The 15,474-nt window shown below is 48.6% G+C and overlaps 1 long non-coding RNA gene across 2 annotated transcripts in view; it reads right to left on the bottom strand.

Moving 5' to 3' along the window:
* The window catches only part of LOC124515941 (uncharacterized), a 252,499-nt gene that overhangs the window by 217,670 nt on the left and 19,355 nt on the right, over positions 1–15,474 (bottom strand). For both annotated transcript variants that reach the window (XR_006962935.1, XR_006962941.1), the window contains exon 5: positions 3,631–3,748. This is a non-coding gene — a long non-coding RNA (uncharacterized LOC124515941). The remainder of the gene's footprint in view (positions 1–3,630; positions 3,749–15,474) is intronic.

The following is a 15,474-nucleotide window of genomic DNA, read 5'->3' as shown; positions in this document are numbered from 1 at the left end:
ATGCTTGATAGAGTTGTTAATTTGAAAAGATCAGTTGCAGTGTTCAGTAGTGGAGAGACCCCTGCACTTACACATTTCCTGCTGTATTCCCAGCTTCTAGAATAACCTCATAAAAGCTCTTACCAGCAATATGAGCAGTATGGTCATGGGCAAGCTTTAACTCTAAGACTGAGCTTCCTTGTAAGTAGAATGGGGCGAGCATGTCTACACTGCTTCATGTCTTTGCTCAAGGTTGCTTCTTCTCCTGGAAATGACTTGACTCTCTCATTTCAAAACCTTGCTCAGGGTCCCTTTCCTTGACATTCTCTTCTTTCCCAGGAAAAGTGACATCTCCTTCCTTTGGGACTCTGCCAAATCCCATAATCACTATCATCAAAACACTTAGAGCCCTTTGTGACATTTATCTACCTGAAATTCTACCTGCTTCTGCTAAACAGTGGTTTTCTAGAGGCTAGGAACTACGTCTCATTCATTCCTGTATGTCCAATGCCCAAAACAGTAGAAATTTGGTGTATAATTTCTGAATGAATAAGGGTATGGGTAACAGAGGACTAGAATCAACCAAGTGATGTGACCTATTCTGGGTTTTAGGAAAATTCCCCTGGCATGGTAAGGCACACAGGCTAGAGTTCAGAGGGGGTTATATAAAAAGCATCAAAGGGCGCCTGGGTGGCTCAGTCGGTTAAGCATCCGACTTCAGCTCAGGTCATGATCTCATGGCTCGTGAGTTCGAGCCCCGCATCGGGCTCTGTGCTGACAGCTCAGAGCCTGGAGCCTGCTTCCGATTCTGTGTCTCCCTCTCTCTCTGCCCCTTCCCTGCTCATGCTGTGTCTCTCTCTGGCTCAAAAATAAATAAACATTAAAAAAAAAAGCATCAAGATTCCTTGGGACTCAGACACTATCTCTAGAATGCTTGTGTTAATATCAGAAGCAACCCTAGGTCATGCAAGCCATTACTGTCTACCATTACATTATTAACACTGAGTCTGCTGAGCCTAAGACAGAGAGCCCATGTCATGATGGGGTCCAGAATGGCATAGGAAATGCTGAACCATGAAGCTCCTTGGGAAGGGATCAGCCTTGGTGGGCATGCTGGGGTAATGGGAGGCAGACTGTTGACTAAGTGGACACCTGAGACCCTTCATTCACTGTACAGCTCTCCCAGGGTCCTTTGGAAATAGCTTATGCTCAAGGGGATGTAGTATCATGGACTTATTTCTCAAAAGCAGGGGAGGGTCAGTCTTTTGTTTGGGTTGTGAGAGCCCTTACAACCAAAGAGTACAGGTGGTTACCATTGCCCAAAGCAGACTGGGGAAGAAGAGCAACCAGCTTGGGCTCAGCAGGCATAGAGGTGGCATTCAGTCCTATTCTCTGGGCCATGTCACAGACACAGGGGTAAGCTCAAGGGAGTGTTGGATTTGTGGAAGGGTGGAGGTTCCTGCTCCCACTGCTAACCTGAACAACAAGTGACTTCATTATTCAACTCTAGGGTAAGGACTAACCTCTTACTTTTCTTTCCTTCCCTCCTTCCTCTCTTCCTTCCTTCCTTCCTCCCTTCCTTCCTTCCCTCCTCCCCTTCCCTTTTCCTTCCTTCTTTCCTTCCTTCTTTCCTTCCTTCCTTCCTTCCTTCCTTCCTTCCTTCCTTCCTTCCTTTTTGTAAAGTCTATATTAAATCTACAGGGTCAACCTCTGGTTGTCTCTCATCTATTCTATTTTTTTAAAAACAACTTCATGAGGGGCGCCTGGGTGGCTTGGTCGGTTAAGCGTCCGACTTCGGCTCAGGTCATGATCTCACGGTCCGTGAGTTCGAGTCCCGCGTCGGGCTCTGTGCTGACAGCTCAGAGCCTGGAGCCTGTTTCAGATTCTGTGTCTCCCTTTCTCTCTGCCCCTCCGCTGTTCATGCTCTGTCTCTCTCTGTCTCAAAAATAAATGTTAAAAAAAATTTAAAAAAAAATAAAAAAAACAACTTCATGGAAGTATAGTTTATGTACATAAATTGCATTCACTGACAGTACACAAAATGATGAGTTCTGACAGATCTATATACACCCATTGCTATGGACTGAATGGTGTCCACCAAAATTCTTATGTTGAAGCCCTGACCACTACTGTGACTGTATTTGGAGACAGAGCCTACAAGGACATAATTAGGGTTAAATAAGTTCACAGGATGGGGCCCCAATAGGCTAGGATTAGTGTCCTTGTAAGAGAGTAAGAGACACCAGAACTCACTTGCTCCCTTGCAGTGTGCCCGCTGATCCTCTCCTGCTTCTGTCTCTTGCTTTCTCTCTCTGTCCCTCCTCTCTCCCCCCTGCCTTGTGAGCACATAGTGAGAAGGCGGCTGTCTATAAGCCAAGAGAGGGCTCTCATCAGAACTTGGACTTCCAGCTTCCAGAACCGGGAGACATAAATTCCTGCTGTTTAAGCTTCCCCGACTATGGCATTTTGTTACGGGGGCCTGAGCAGGCTGATATACTCGTGAAAGCAGTCATTGTACAGAACGATTCCACCACTCCTACTCCTTTTCACAATAGACTGAAAACCTCTAACCTTGAAACTAGGAGAGAGATGTCTGCTGTAGGAAAATACACAACCTTTCCAAAATGCCTCTTGACATGTTTTGTTGCCCATGATGTCATTATGCCAAATTTTAATGAAGAAAAGAGGCCATTATGCAATTAAGGCAAAGAATTCATGGTAATTCAGCCCAGAGTATCCAATTAAGCTTGGCACAGTCACCAGCTCTCAAAAGCTTCTGGTCACCTGCATAAATTTTCTAGTTTAAGCCTGACAGTTATTCACCAGAAGCAACACGTTCTCTGAGCATAGGTTTTCCAGAAAGTTTTGGAAAAGGGAAGTCTTCGATGTTCTATGGCATCTTCCTCATTTCCCAGGAGCCAAACTCCCTTTTCCTCCCTCTGGAGATGGTTTTTCAATCCTTGTCACTTCTCCCCCAGTCCCCCCACCCCAGGAAGGGTCAATACAGCCTCCAAACCCAGTCAACTACCTGAGGGAACTGGTCTCCTGTGGTTCCTGGCTGTGCTCCTGGGTCTAACACACCGCCCAGAAAGAGCTGCTGCCCAGGAGATGTCTATGGAATGAATGGACACAGGTCTCTTTTCCTCCTGCTATCTCTAGGATGCTACTTTATGCTGCCCAGGAGATGTCTATGGAATGAATCCTTGATTAAATGAAGTGAAAAGAATTGACCAAAGGCATGGCAGCCATTTGAGGTCACCATGCATATTAAGGCAGCCTGGAATGCTGTCTAGTGAAGCAGCCTTTTGATTCTTCTGAGATCTCTGGGCTGGCAGGGCCAGTAGATCAGAGAAATTATCCTTATTGGCACCAAGAGAAATGGTCTGACTGTTGCGTCACAGCACGAAAGCCCCCTCTGCCCGGTCTAATCCACATTTGCACCCCATCTCCCACCTACGCTCTATTGTAACTGAGAGTCCACATCGCCCCCCAGTATGCTTATTAGAACTTGAATATACTGTGTGTGTTCTGTCTCTACTTTTGTCCACGTTGTTGCCCTTTGTAGGACCAAACTAAAATGGGTCACGCATGTCAGGGACAAATCAGACTCGGCCAATGCCGATGCATTAAAAAAGATGAAAACAACCTTACCCAAGTTGCAGAATTTTACAACTCTCCGTAGAGGTCAGCAGAAGATGCGGGCCAGTCCCCAAACATCAAGCCTGCTCACGCCGTCCCTGGACTTCCTCGTCCTCCTGACTCAGCTGCCCTGACCCAAACAAGGAAGAAGACAACTAGGTAACCAATCAGCTGAAAGAACCACACACTTCCACACTCACCTCGTGAAATCCCTCAGTCTGTAAGCAACAAGGAACTCCTGGTTCCTGTAGCCTTGAGTTTCCTGGTTTGCAGGTCGAAACCCTTGCAGTAAACCATTCTTTCTGCTTTGTCTTACTCGGTGTGCAGTTGGATTTTGACACCTCTCACCTATGCGCTTCCCACTTGGTCTGCTGTGGCCTCCTACTCAGTCTTCACGTCCAAGCTCAGCCTCCTTCCCTTTGGAGGCTTCTCTACCGTAGCAGCATACCAACCGCATCTCTGCCACAGGCTCTTGCGTGGTTTCCACCTGCCTCTTGATGGTCTTTCCCACCAGACACTGAGTCCCCACGGGATGCTGTTGGGTCCGAATCATCTTGTAAACCCACTGCTTAGTACATAAAGACTCTCTAATACTCATAGAATGTAGTTGTCCGGTAAGCCCTCCTCACTTTCTCTTCCCCAGCACAGGCAGCTCCTGCAGTGGGGGAAGCATGGCCCTGAGTCCAGGCAGCCTCCAGTTTAAATTCTGGTGCTTCATCTTCTGTATTTGTTATCTACCACCGCGTAGCCAGTTAACATAAAGGAAGCACTTTAAAACAGCACCTGCTTGTCAGTTCCTGGAAACTCCGGCACATGTGAGCTGGGTTCTATGCTCAGAGTTTCACAGGACTGCCTTGAAGGTGTCAGCTGGGTTGAGTTCCTTTCTGGGGCTCAGGGCTTTCAAACACCTGTGACTGTTGGCAGACTTCGGTTCCCTGAGGTTGTAGAATGGTGGTCCCATTCTGTTGCTGACTGCCGGCTGGGAATGCTACCCGATGGCATTCTCCACCTTGAAAACCAGCAAGGGAGAGTCTCCCTCATGTCCATTTGGCCTTGTTCATCAAATCCCTTATGTCCTTCGTCCCTGATCTCTCCGTGCAGCTTTAAAGGGTCACGTGGCGCCTGGGTGGCGCAGTCGGTTAAGCGTCTGACTTCAGCCAGGTCACGATCTCGCACTCCGTGAGTTCGAGCCCCGCGTCAGGCTCTGGGCTGATGGCTCGGAGCCTGTTTCTGATTCTGTGTCTCCCTCTCTCTCTGCCCCTCCCCCGTTCATGCTCTGTCTCTCTCTGTCCCAAAAATAAATAAACGTTGAAAAAAAAAATTAAAAAAAAAAAGGGTCACGTGATTAGTCGGGTCCACCTGGATAGTTTCCCTTTCAATTAGTTCAAAGTCAGATGATTATCACCTTAATGCCACAGGGACAATTCTCTCGCCATGTTACACACCCTAATTACTCATTACCTTCATTGGTTCTACCCACACTCAAAGGGAAGGACTTACACAAGAACAAGGGTCACTGGGAGTCACCTTAGAATTCTGCTCACCCACCTCCTCAGGATACATGACCCTCTTTACAAGGTCACTTTCCTTAGATGGAAAACAGGGAAAAATAAACCTGCCTCCCAGACTTGGGGGTGAAGATTACAGAACAAATGTGAAAGAACCATTCAGGAGACAGAGGTCTCTTTTCCTCCTGCTGTCTCTGGGCTGCTACTTTATCACTGTTCCCGGGGTATCCAAACAATAGAGACCAGCTGGACTGGATACCTACCAAATGACTCAATGACATCCTCAGTAATTAAGGCAGATTAAAAAAAAAAAGACTGATAATGTCTAGTGATGTGATTTTTGGAAGGTGGTAATAGCTGAGATCACCCAGGATCAGCCTGTGACCCAAGCTGTGATAATTTCATAAAGACTGAAATCCAAGCTCTTCAATTAGATTACTTTTAGAGAAAGGCTTAAACCATTATTTATCTTGATAAAACAAAAACACTTGTCCATGGTGCTTGAGTTTTCATAAATTAGATGCTCTGACAAAGAAAGCCCATGGCACTGGGTTTTAATATACTAGAATCTCTAAGTCTGGAGACAAGGACGCTGTTGGCTCTCAGGATACAGCTGACACACGATGAGGCCAAGTTTGTCCTCTTTGGCTGTCCTTCTCAGATAGTCCTTGCTGCTGGTGTCTTATGCCTGTGCTGATTCCCAGCCCTGCTGCCTGGGGACCTTCAAAGTGGTGTCCCACCTGGGCAAGTTCTCCTCCAGACATTATCTGATTCTTCCCCACAAAACTTAACAGTCCTGTGGTTTATCTCTTCGATGCCCACCTGGGTGCCTGCCTAATTAGGTACAAGAAGGACAGAGACATCTGCCAATGAGAACGGCTAAATATGATAGGCTTCTCCTGGTTACGTCCACACTGTATGGGGCCTTCAGGATTACTCAACCAGAGTAGACTTCCTTCCCTTTCAGCGTTCAGCTTCTCCAAACACAGTGAGCCAGTGTTCTCTCTGCTAGAGCAGACGCTACTGCTGACAGAGCTCCTTCAGTGGTCTGGGGAGCACCACCCCCACCCCAGGACAGGTTCCATGGCTCCAGCCCTCACCTGAGATGTCAACTGACCATGTGCGTTTTCCAAAGAGTCCCTGTTCTTCACTCATACCTATGGGGCAAGATGGCGCCTCTGGGTCAGAGGAATGCAAATAACTAACAGTAAAAGACAATGTTCAAGTCTGACTTGGTACCGAAACCATTCTGCACCAGTGGATTCTTAGGTGAAAGAAAATTGGGCACATCCTCTAAAAAGTGGATTTTACCAACTTCTGTTTTATTTAGATAACAAGGAAGAATAAAACACCAGTGCTCTCCCCCTCCCCTTTTTTGTCTTTAATAATGAATTTAGAGATAAAAAAATTCAATTAACCCTCATCAAAGGTGTGCATGTTTCATCCAGGCCGTAGTCTGGGACCAGCACCTCGGAGGCCGAGCTGACGGGCGGCAGATTCTGCCCAGACCAGAGCCCTAAGGCATCTGTAATGACGAGGTCAGCTTGTTTTTCCTGGGAACCAGAGGCTCTGGTGGCATGGCTGCAAAGGGCTAAGGCTTAGCAACTTGAGCCGTGAGGCTCCACTGTCTGCTCTGGGGACTCTGGGCACCATCTGGACGCAGTGAGTGGCACCCGCTTGGAACCCTGCAGCCCTGTGGCACGAAGTGCACCACCAGAGATCTTTCGTGACGTCTTGCCTTCCCCACAGCCCAGCCGTGGCTCGGGCCACCGTTTCTCACTTTATTTCTGTCTGCCATCCCACGCTCTTCTATGTGGCCACAAAGACATCCAGGGTGCGCCCCGACAGTGCCCCTCTCCACCCCTCTCAGGATAAAGTTAATTGCTTGGTTTGGTTAAGGCCGTTTAGAACCTGTAGCCTTTCCATTTTGGCTACTTCTCGTCTTGCTGTGACCCTCACTCCCACACCCACACACACCCTCAGTGTACTCTTTGGGCCCTAAATGCAGAGGGGCTTACAGTCCCTCAGGCATGCCATGCGCTTTGTCACCTGTGGCCCTTTGCACAAGCTGTTCCTTCCGCCAAGAGGGAAGGCTCTCCTTCTCCTCCTCATGCTTCACCTGGCTCAATCCTACTTGGTCCTCAGGACTTGATTTAGAGGCCACCTATTCTAGGAAGCCCCCCTCCTCTGCACGTCTGCAACTGGTGTTCACCCCTGCGTTCCCTCAGCCATCACATATCGACCACATTGGTGGTGAAACAGCTTGTGGGCTGGCCGGTCACTGCAACCAGTAGGTGAACCCTGTGAATCTCTAGCAGTGTACGTGACATTTGCTTAACATTCAGAAAACTTTGTGGGAGGCAGGGAGGGAGGGAGGGAAGGGGAAGGGAGGAAGGAAGAGGAAAGGGAAGGAAGGAAGGAGGAAGGGAAGGAAGGAAGGAAGGGGGAAGGGAAGGGAGAAAGGAAGGGAGGGAAGGAAGGAGGGGAGAAGGGAAGGATGGGAAGAGGGAAGAGAGGGAGGGAGGGAGGAAACAGAAGGGAAATGACATTTGGAATGCTGTGGCCTTGGAGCAAAGCCACAGGCTGGGGAATAGGAGGAGTGACAGGCCACCCTGAGTCCCTAGAATATCCTGAAGAAGGGCACTCACAGACACCCTGTATCAGCATTTCAGTCTAAAACCGGGCAGGCAGCCAGTCCTAGCCAACAGGCTCTGCCACAGTCACTGCAAGATGCTAGACGAGTCCTCTGCTCTGAGGCAAGTCTCAGATTCCTCCCTGAAAAAAGTGTGGTTTCGCCGAAGTCTCTGGCTTGTGCCATCTATGGGAAGAATCAGCAGTAATGCCCTGACCCACCAGACCCTAAGTATCCTCTCTGCCCAAAGCCTAGTCCTGAGCTTTCTGCCTGTTACTTAGTCCGAGCAAGCTTCCCAGACCTGAGATTTCACCAATTAATATCAACTCTCGCTGCAGCCCTTAAAATGGCCAAACAAGCCACAGCAAATGAAAACTGACTGGGAAAGATCAGATGTTGGCTAGGTCAGAGCCGTCAATTTCGCCATTAATCTGCTCCATCAGTAGGAATGATTCATGTTTCTCAGGAGAGGAGCCAGAGGGCAACAGAGCGGAGGCAATCCTTCCACCCACCAGCGCCTGCCACAGTGAGCCGGTCCTCAACTGGCACAAACGCCGAAGTAGGGCAGCTCGTGGGCAGCACGTGAGTTGTCGAGGTTCCGCGCAGGCCAGGGAAGGGGAGGGCAGACAGCACACCCTTTGTTCTCACCTCCCCCTGCAACAAAGCGGGTGGTTCATTTCACGTAGCTAAGAGTTGTGCCGGATGAAAGTGGGTGGCACGTAAACTAGGAACCGTGCCCTCACACTGTGTCATTTACTTGTGAAAATGTCATATAGAACACGGGCAAGTGGTTAGAAGATACTGTTAGGTGAAGGAGCGAGATACACACGCGTATGTATGGTGTGGTCGTCGTGCAAACAGAAGCAAAAATCCTAGAAATCTATGTGTGACGACAAATGATAGCATAGAGATCTCTGTGGCTGGTCGAGTCATTATCCCTGAAAATGTCTCTTCTCTCTACTTTTCTGATTTTTCTAAAAAATGTCTGTATTTTGTTAGAATACAATTAAGTAACTTTTTAATTTTTTAAATGTTTATTATTTTTGAGAGAGACAGAGAGAAAGAGAGGGAGAGAGAGCATGAGGAAGAGGGGGGCAGAGAGAGAGGGAGACACAGAATCCGAAGCAGGCTCCAGGCTCTGAGCTGTTAGCACAGAGCCCGAAGCAGGGCTTGAACTCAGGAGCTGTCAGATCATGACCCGAGCTGAAGTAGGATGCTTAACCAAATGAGCCACCCAGGTTCCCCTACAATTAAGTATTTCAAAAATAATTCTATGAGAAAGGGCCCTTTATAAAGGTCATTTAGTTAAGTGGCTCCCAAAGGGGGTTTTGATGAGTACCCAGCATCTCTAGGGAAGTTCACTAAATATAGGCAAGGACCCAGGTCACAGCCCTAGAGACCCTGACTTAGCAAGCCTGGCACCGGGCCCGGAAATCTGCATTCACTGAGTTAAAAATAAAAAGCTTGCCAGGGAATACCAAAATGAAGCCAGGGCTGGAGGTGTTTATTCTCGTGCAGTCCAGCCTCTCCCTCTGCATAATGAAGAAACTGAGGCCCCAGAGAGGGGAGTCACTTGCCAGGTATGTGACAGAAGCAAGACCACAGCTCAGGACCCACTCTGGCGGAGCACAGTGGACTCTGGGTAACTAGACAAAGCATTTCGAGCTGTGCAAACTCTTTGCCCCTCCTGCGTTTCTGGTCATTGTGCGGTGTGGCTTTGCAAAGGCCGGCCCTTCTGGAATGGCCTGACCCACGAGACTGTTTAAGAATGCTTATTGGAGTCAATGTGCTCTTCTCGTGACCTTTTATGAACAAAAGCATCCAGCTGTCTGTATCTGAAATGCTAATATGGAGGAACCAGATGAAAGGGCTCTGATTCTGCACCACCTTCCTTCCCCCTTTTCCTAAGGGCTGGCCTTATGATGTCTGTTTATGTCGGCCTTCAGGGCAGAAAGTGAAGCTGCTCATCCCCCTTTGACGTGCAAGGTTGGTGTGTCTAAATGGGACGCTGGAAGGGCAGGCTGGCCTCAGTCTCCTGGCCAGTCCTCCCCTGAGTCAGAAGGGCTAACCTTCAGCCTCGGAAAGGAGCAGAAAGGCAGGAGCAGGAGGAGGTGGCCTCAGAGATGCAGCGGCAGTCAGAGCTGCTGAGTCAGTTCCGTCCATGTTCCTAGTAACTCCAGCGGAGGCCGTTCAGCCAGGCTCTTCCCAGCGGAGACCCGTCAGAGCCGCCTTCCTCCCCACCCATTTGTCATCAAAATAGAAGTCATCGGAGACGATGGGTGTCAAACTCCGCATTTCTCTGTCTCCTGTAAAAACAGCTATGCCTGGCTGGTGCTTCCTTCTCCTCCTGCAGCATAAGCTGTCCCTGCCCCACTGAGTGAAGGAGATGCCGTGTGTGTGTGTGTGTGTGTGTGTGTGTGTGTGGTAGAGATCAGCTGGTGTCCTGGCTAGAGGCTCGTCTAGTTACTTCCTAGGAGAAATGTGTTCATTGTTGTGATACCCAGTGCCTGGAGAAGCAACAGAAAAGCAGTCAAGAAGCAGGCCGTTCTAGATGCCAGCAATAACAATGACAATAACAATAACAATAACAGTAAGAATAGCTCTAGGGTGGCAAGACAGGGCTTCCTTTCATCGTCATGTCTCCTCCCCTGCTCCCTCCCTGGGGAAGAAGGTGTCTGTGCTAAGACAATGTAAAGAGACAGAGGCTCTGCTGAAAGCATCGCCAGGCTGAAAGGCCCCCGCTCTGCAGTGTCCAGACGCACAGTGGGCAGCCGGGAGGAGGTGCACCTGCAGCGGCAGACCTCTGCATGGGGAGTCAGAGGAGAAGACCGGCAGCGGCAGCAGGCTGGCAGGATAAAAAGAAAAGACTCAAGCTCACAGTGAGTGGGAACAGGAGGAGGAAAAGCCTCCCAGGCAGCCCTCCAAGGCAGATTTTATTTATATTGTAACTGACTCAGGAGAAAAGTTAAGAAATATTCTGCACCACGACCTGCATTTTGTGGGTTTAATCTACTTCTCTTTTGAGGGAGGGTAGACCACATAGACAGAACTGAGGGGGGTCACACGCCATTTGAGTCGCTGACTCCCTCGCATGGTTTGATTTCCAAATCCAAAGTGTACAATGAAACTCACAGCTCCCAGCACCACCGATTCTGGAAATTCCCAGAAAACACTGCTCCGTACCTGGCCACCTCTACTTAACTTTCTCTGAATTAACTGCCAATTAGCTTCTGGCATCTCAGACCAGCAACCATCAACACACTGCATGTTACCCTTATTTCCCTCAAACACCATCTACATACCCGGATCTGTAAGTTTTTTAATGTTTATTTAAATTTGAGAGAGGGAGAGGGAGAGAGAAAGATGGAGAGCACGAGGGGAGTACGGGCAGAGAGAGAGGGAGGCAGAGGGTCAGAGGTATGCTCTGCTGATGGCAAAGGATGTGGGACTCGAGCTCACAACCGTGAGATCATGACCTGAGCTGAAGTCAGATGCTTTAACCGACTGAGCCACCCAGGCATCCCTATGCTCTACTTTTTTTTTTAAGTTGACAGACTTTACTTTTTACAACAGTTTTATGAGTTCTTTTTTTTTTTTAATTTTTTAATGTTTATTTTTGAGAGTGAGAGAGACAGAGCATGAGCAGGCAAGAGACAGAGAAAGGATACACAGAAACCAAAGCAGGTTCCAGGCTCTGAGCTGTCAGCACAGAGCCCGACGCGAGGCTTGAACTCACAAACCATGAGATCATCACCTGAGCCGAAGTCAGAAGCTTAACCGACTGAGCTACCCAGGCACCCCTTTCGAAGAGTTTTACATATAGTATAGGGAGTATAGTATAGGGAGTTTCCATATCCCCCTTCCTCCCACGAAGACTTTCCCCTATTAATACCTTGCATTTGTGTGCTAGGTTCTTAGTACACCTTGGTGTGCTTTCTCTTCCACGTATTCGAAAAGTTAGAGGGAGGGCCTCGTTGCCTTCCTGAGGTGTTGTCTAGACCTCATCTGCTTCTTGTTCTAGATGTTCTCTTTCCAACTGCAGCAGAAGGGTGGGGTGGCCAAAGTCTGACTTGAAAGATACTATTAAGACCTACTACTCAATACAGCTCAGCTCACCCAACACTTGCTCACACCTCCTCCATTGCCAAAACCAGTCTCAGAGTATCTACCTACTGGCCAGAGTCATGCTTTGGATTTTAAGGACCCCAGAAGTGGGCTGCAATAAAGTGAACGAAAGGCACCATCGAATTAAAGTCTGTTATTAGGCAGAAGCAAGAGATCAGTACCCGCTGACAAGAACCAGGAGAATCAAGGTTTAGGGAAGATGCAGTGGAGGTGTTAAGATTTGGTGGAAGAAAGGTCTAGAGTTCCTAAGTGGGATGCACAAAGCTGAGGCTGAGGGTGGGGGGGTTTTGGATCTAGAAGCCACATGTGGGCTTCATAGAAAGAGCGTGGAGTTGTAGGGGCGCCTGGGTGGCGCAGTCGGTTAAGCGTCCGACTTCAGCCAGGTCACGATCTCACGGTCCGTGAGTTCGAGCCCCGCGTCAGGCTCTGGGCTGATGGCTCAGAGCCTGGAGCCTGTTTCCGATTCTGTGTCTCCCTCTCTCTCTGCCCCTCCCCCGTTCATGCTCTGTCTCTCTCTGTCCCCCCCCAAAAAATAAATAAACGTTGAAAAAAAAAAAAAGAAAGAGCGTGGAGTTGTAAAGACAAACTTGACTGGATCTCCATTTGCTGATGTGTTATTTCAGCACTGGGGACTCTGAAAGAATATTTATCTTGATAATTTTAAGGGAAAAGCAACAGGATGTGGTCACATTTGCCAAAGGAATTCACCGTAGGCCTAGGTCAAGGACCCTTGTGTCTGTTCTTCCTCGGGGAGTGACATTTCATCACTTCATCTACACTGCGTGACTGTTAACCTCACTTCTTGGAATGTGGGTAATCTCTCAACTGGTCCTTTCAGGATGTGATGGAAACAGGGGTGGAGGAAGTGAAGCTGCCTTGGGGAGAGGAGAGGAAAGAGCAAGAGAACTGTGTGATCAGAACTTGGTGATAAGAAAAGACAACTTGCTTGAGTCTGAGAAATAAAAGACCAGAAGCCTGGGGGAAGCCGCAGGGTTCGGGGGATGGTGTGAGAGCAGTGCCCCAGCCGGGCCTCGGGGAGTCACTCAGGGAACTGGGGGGAGGACCAGCTCTCAAGGCCCAGGAGAGCCACAGGCTGACGCCAGGGTGTGACAGTCCAGTCCCGTCCTCACTTGCTCGTTTCTACTGACAGAGGACCTGAGGCTTCAGTGAGGCATTTGTTACCCATCAAGTCAGGTGTTTTTCAGTCCGTTCTGGCCCAGATGAATTTTATGTTTTTCTGATATAAATTCAGTTGGAGTACTCTGAGAAGCAAGCTCTGTCTTCCAGCTTCCGTTTTCAACACTCCTAATATATGAGTTCCTGTAACTGACAGATCTAACGTGACTGGCTGAGCATGAATCACCACCAACTTGATAATACAGATGATTTTCCTTGAAAGAGGAAAGGAGGGCAAGGATTCAAATTAGAATTCACTCTGTTTATGGAGCCATAGCTACCAGGGATATCTATACTTAGATGCATTCTAGAAGAAACATGGAATGTAGATCTTTACAGAAAAACCTCATGTGTCAATCATGACAGCTCAAGATAGCTTCTTTAAATCATTCTAACTCACTGAGAATATCTCTGAGTGACTCTTGCATCCCAAGAAAAAGAGGAGACTCCCAGAAGTGGGGTTGGTGGGTCCCACAGTGCAGATCAAGTTCCACTGGGTGGAGAGCGGAGGCTTGACTCCTTGACCCAGACTGACAACAAATTTCTTTTGTAAATCTGAGCATATGCCCTCCTCTCTCTATACCACGCTCCTCTCCTCTCAGGCCAGGTGATGGAGCAGGGGCAGGGAGAAAAACAGGTTTTGGCTCTTGTCCCACATGCCCAAGGAAGAAACACAGTTTAGGCCGAGGCGGCAGCAAAGGTCAACGGTTTGGCATCTTGCCTTGGTCGCAGAGGGGCACTTGGGTCGGGAAGCTAGTGGCAGGACTGGGCCATGAAATGAACATGAAGAAGAGGAAATTATTTATTAATGATCCCCATCATCCCATCTGTACCCTCTGCTCGCTCCAGACAAAGGTAGTTTTACCTGAAGCAAAGGAGGCTTACGATTTAGGTCCTGATTCGGGTCTTAAGGATCTAGCAATGTCTTCGCGTTGACAGGTGCTTTGGCGAAATTAGAAAAAAAAATCAGGTACGGGAATTACCATCGGCCGTGACTGTGCTCTCTTCTCAAGGCAACTTCCCTTAGGTCACTTATCCTCCTGTTTTGAGCAGTGTCGGAGAAGGTAGGAGAACTTTTTTGGATCTGGCTAAGGAGAAGCTGACTTCTGAACGCATTTAGTTTGGGCCTAGTGGGCTACGTGTTTGGACTGGGCCACCCTCTCTGTGCCTCGTCATCCCCTGCCATCTGCTGTGAGAATGGCATCCAGGCACCCTGCTGTGCCCTGCCGACTCACCTGGCCTCACTGCATGGCAGAGGTGTAGACCACGGGCACAGACGCAGGCTGCGGGGGCCTGGAACGGCATGTGCAGCAAGAGCGGAGGGGAAGCGGGGTGGAAAATCCAGAGCCAGAAGCCGGTCCCGGGAAAATGCCTTTGTCAGACGTGTAAAACCCTAAGCAGAGGACTTCACGCTCAGGGACACCTTGTCAAAACGGAAGTTCTCTCCCGTCAGGAGTATAGCCCAAATGGAATGATAACTAGGCTGTGCAATGTTTTTCCCTTTTCTGAATGGAACTGCGTGGAGGCGAGTTTAACGGGAGGCCCACGTTTGTGGGACACAGGCCTGAAAGCGGCGCACCCAGCCGTGAGGACATGCGAGGGTGAGGTCACACGCCTCATGCATCCCAACCAGAATGGAGAATACTCTTTGTTCACCGGCTGTGCTCCTCCGTGACTGAATCATCCTTCTGTGCTCGTTATAAAAAACAGTGTCCGTCGTCCTTAATATGAAGGGGTATTGAGTGTATGGATACAACTTGAAGGAAAGATGATTAAAGGGGCATGTCAGCCAGCTAATAAAAACAATGTTTTTCTGAATGTCTGTCATATTCTAAAAGTTTGTAACTTTAAGTTACAAACTTTAGTTGTAAGTTACAAACTTAAGTTACAACTTTAAGTTGGGTTTCTTTCTACACTCTAAATGAATGTTTGCTTTGAAACCTAATTTTATGCATTTTGTACTTTTTTTTTACGTTTTCTTTTTTTTTTTTTTAATTTTTTTTTTCAACATTTATTTATTTTTGGGACAGAGAGAGACAGAGCATGAACGGGGGAGGGGCAGAGAGAGAGGGAGACACAGAATCGGAAACAGGCTCCAGGCTCTGAGCCATCAGCCCAGAGCCTGACGCGGGGCTCGAACTCACGGACCGTGAGATCGTGACCTGGCTGAAGTCGGACGCTTAACCGACTGCGCCACCCAGGCACCCCTTTTCTTACGTTTTCTTAAAGAAGTCCCTTCCAACTGTACAAGGTTCAGATTCCCCCCACCAGCCTGGCCTGAACCCCGCCCACAGGCTTTCTGCCTTTGGGTTTCCTCAGCCCCGACATCCCTCTTCTTCCCCAGAAGAAATTGCTAAGACTCTTCATAATCTTTCCCCTATGAAAGCAACAGTCACAAAAAGTCTCGCTCCGGCC

Source organism: Lynx rufus, unplaced genomic scaffold (assembly GCF_022079265.1).
Source record: "Lynx rufus isolate CCGP_SWC_20201006 ecotype Redwood Valley unplaced genomic scaffold, mLynRuf1.p SCAF_1, whole genome shotgun sequence".
NCBI lineage: Eukaryota > Metazoa > Chordata > Mammalia > Carnivora > Felidae > Lynx > Lynx rufus.
Note: the sequence above shows the minus strand (reverse complement) of the source record. Positions and strands in the feature narration are given on the sequence as shown.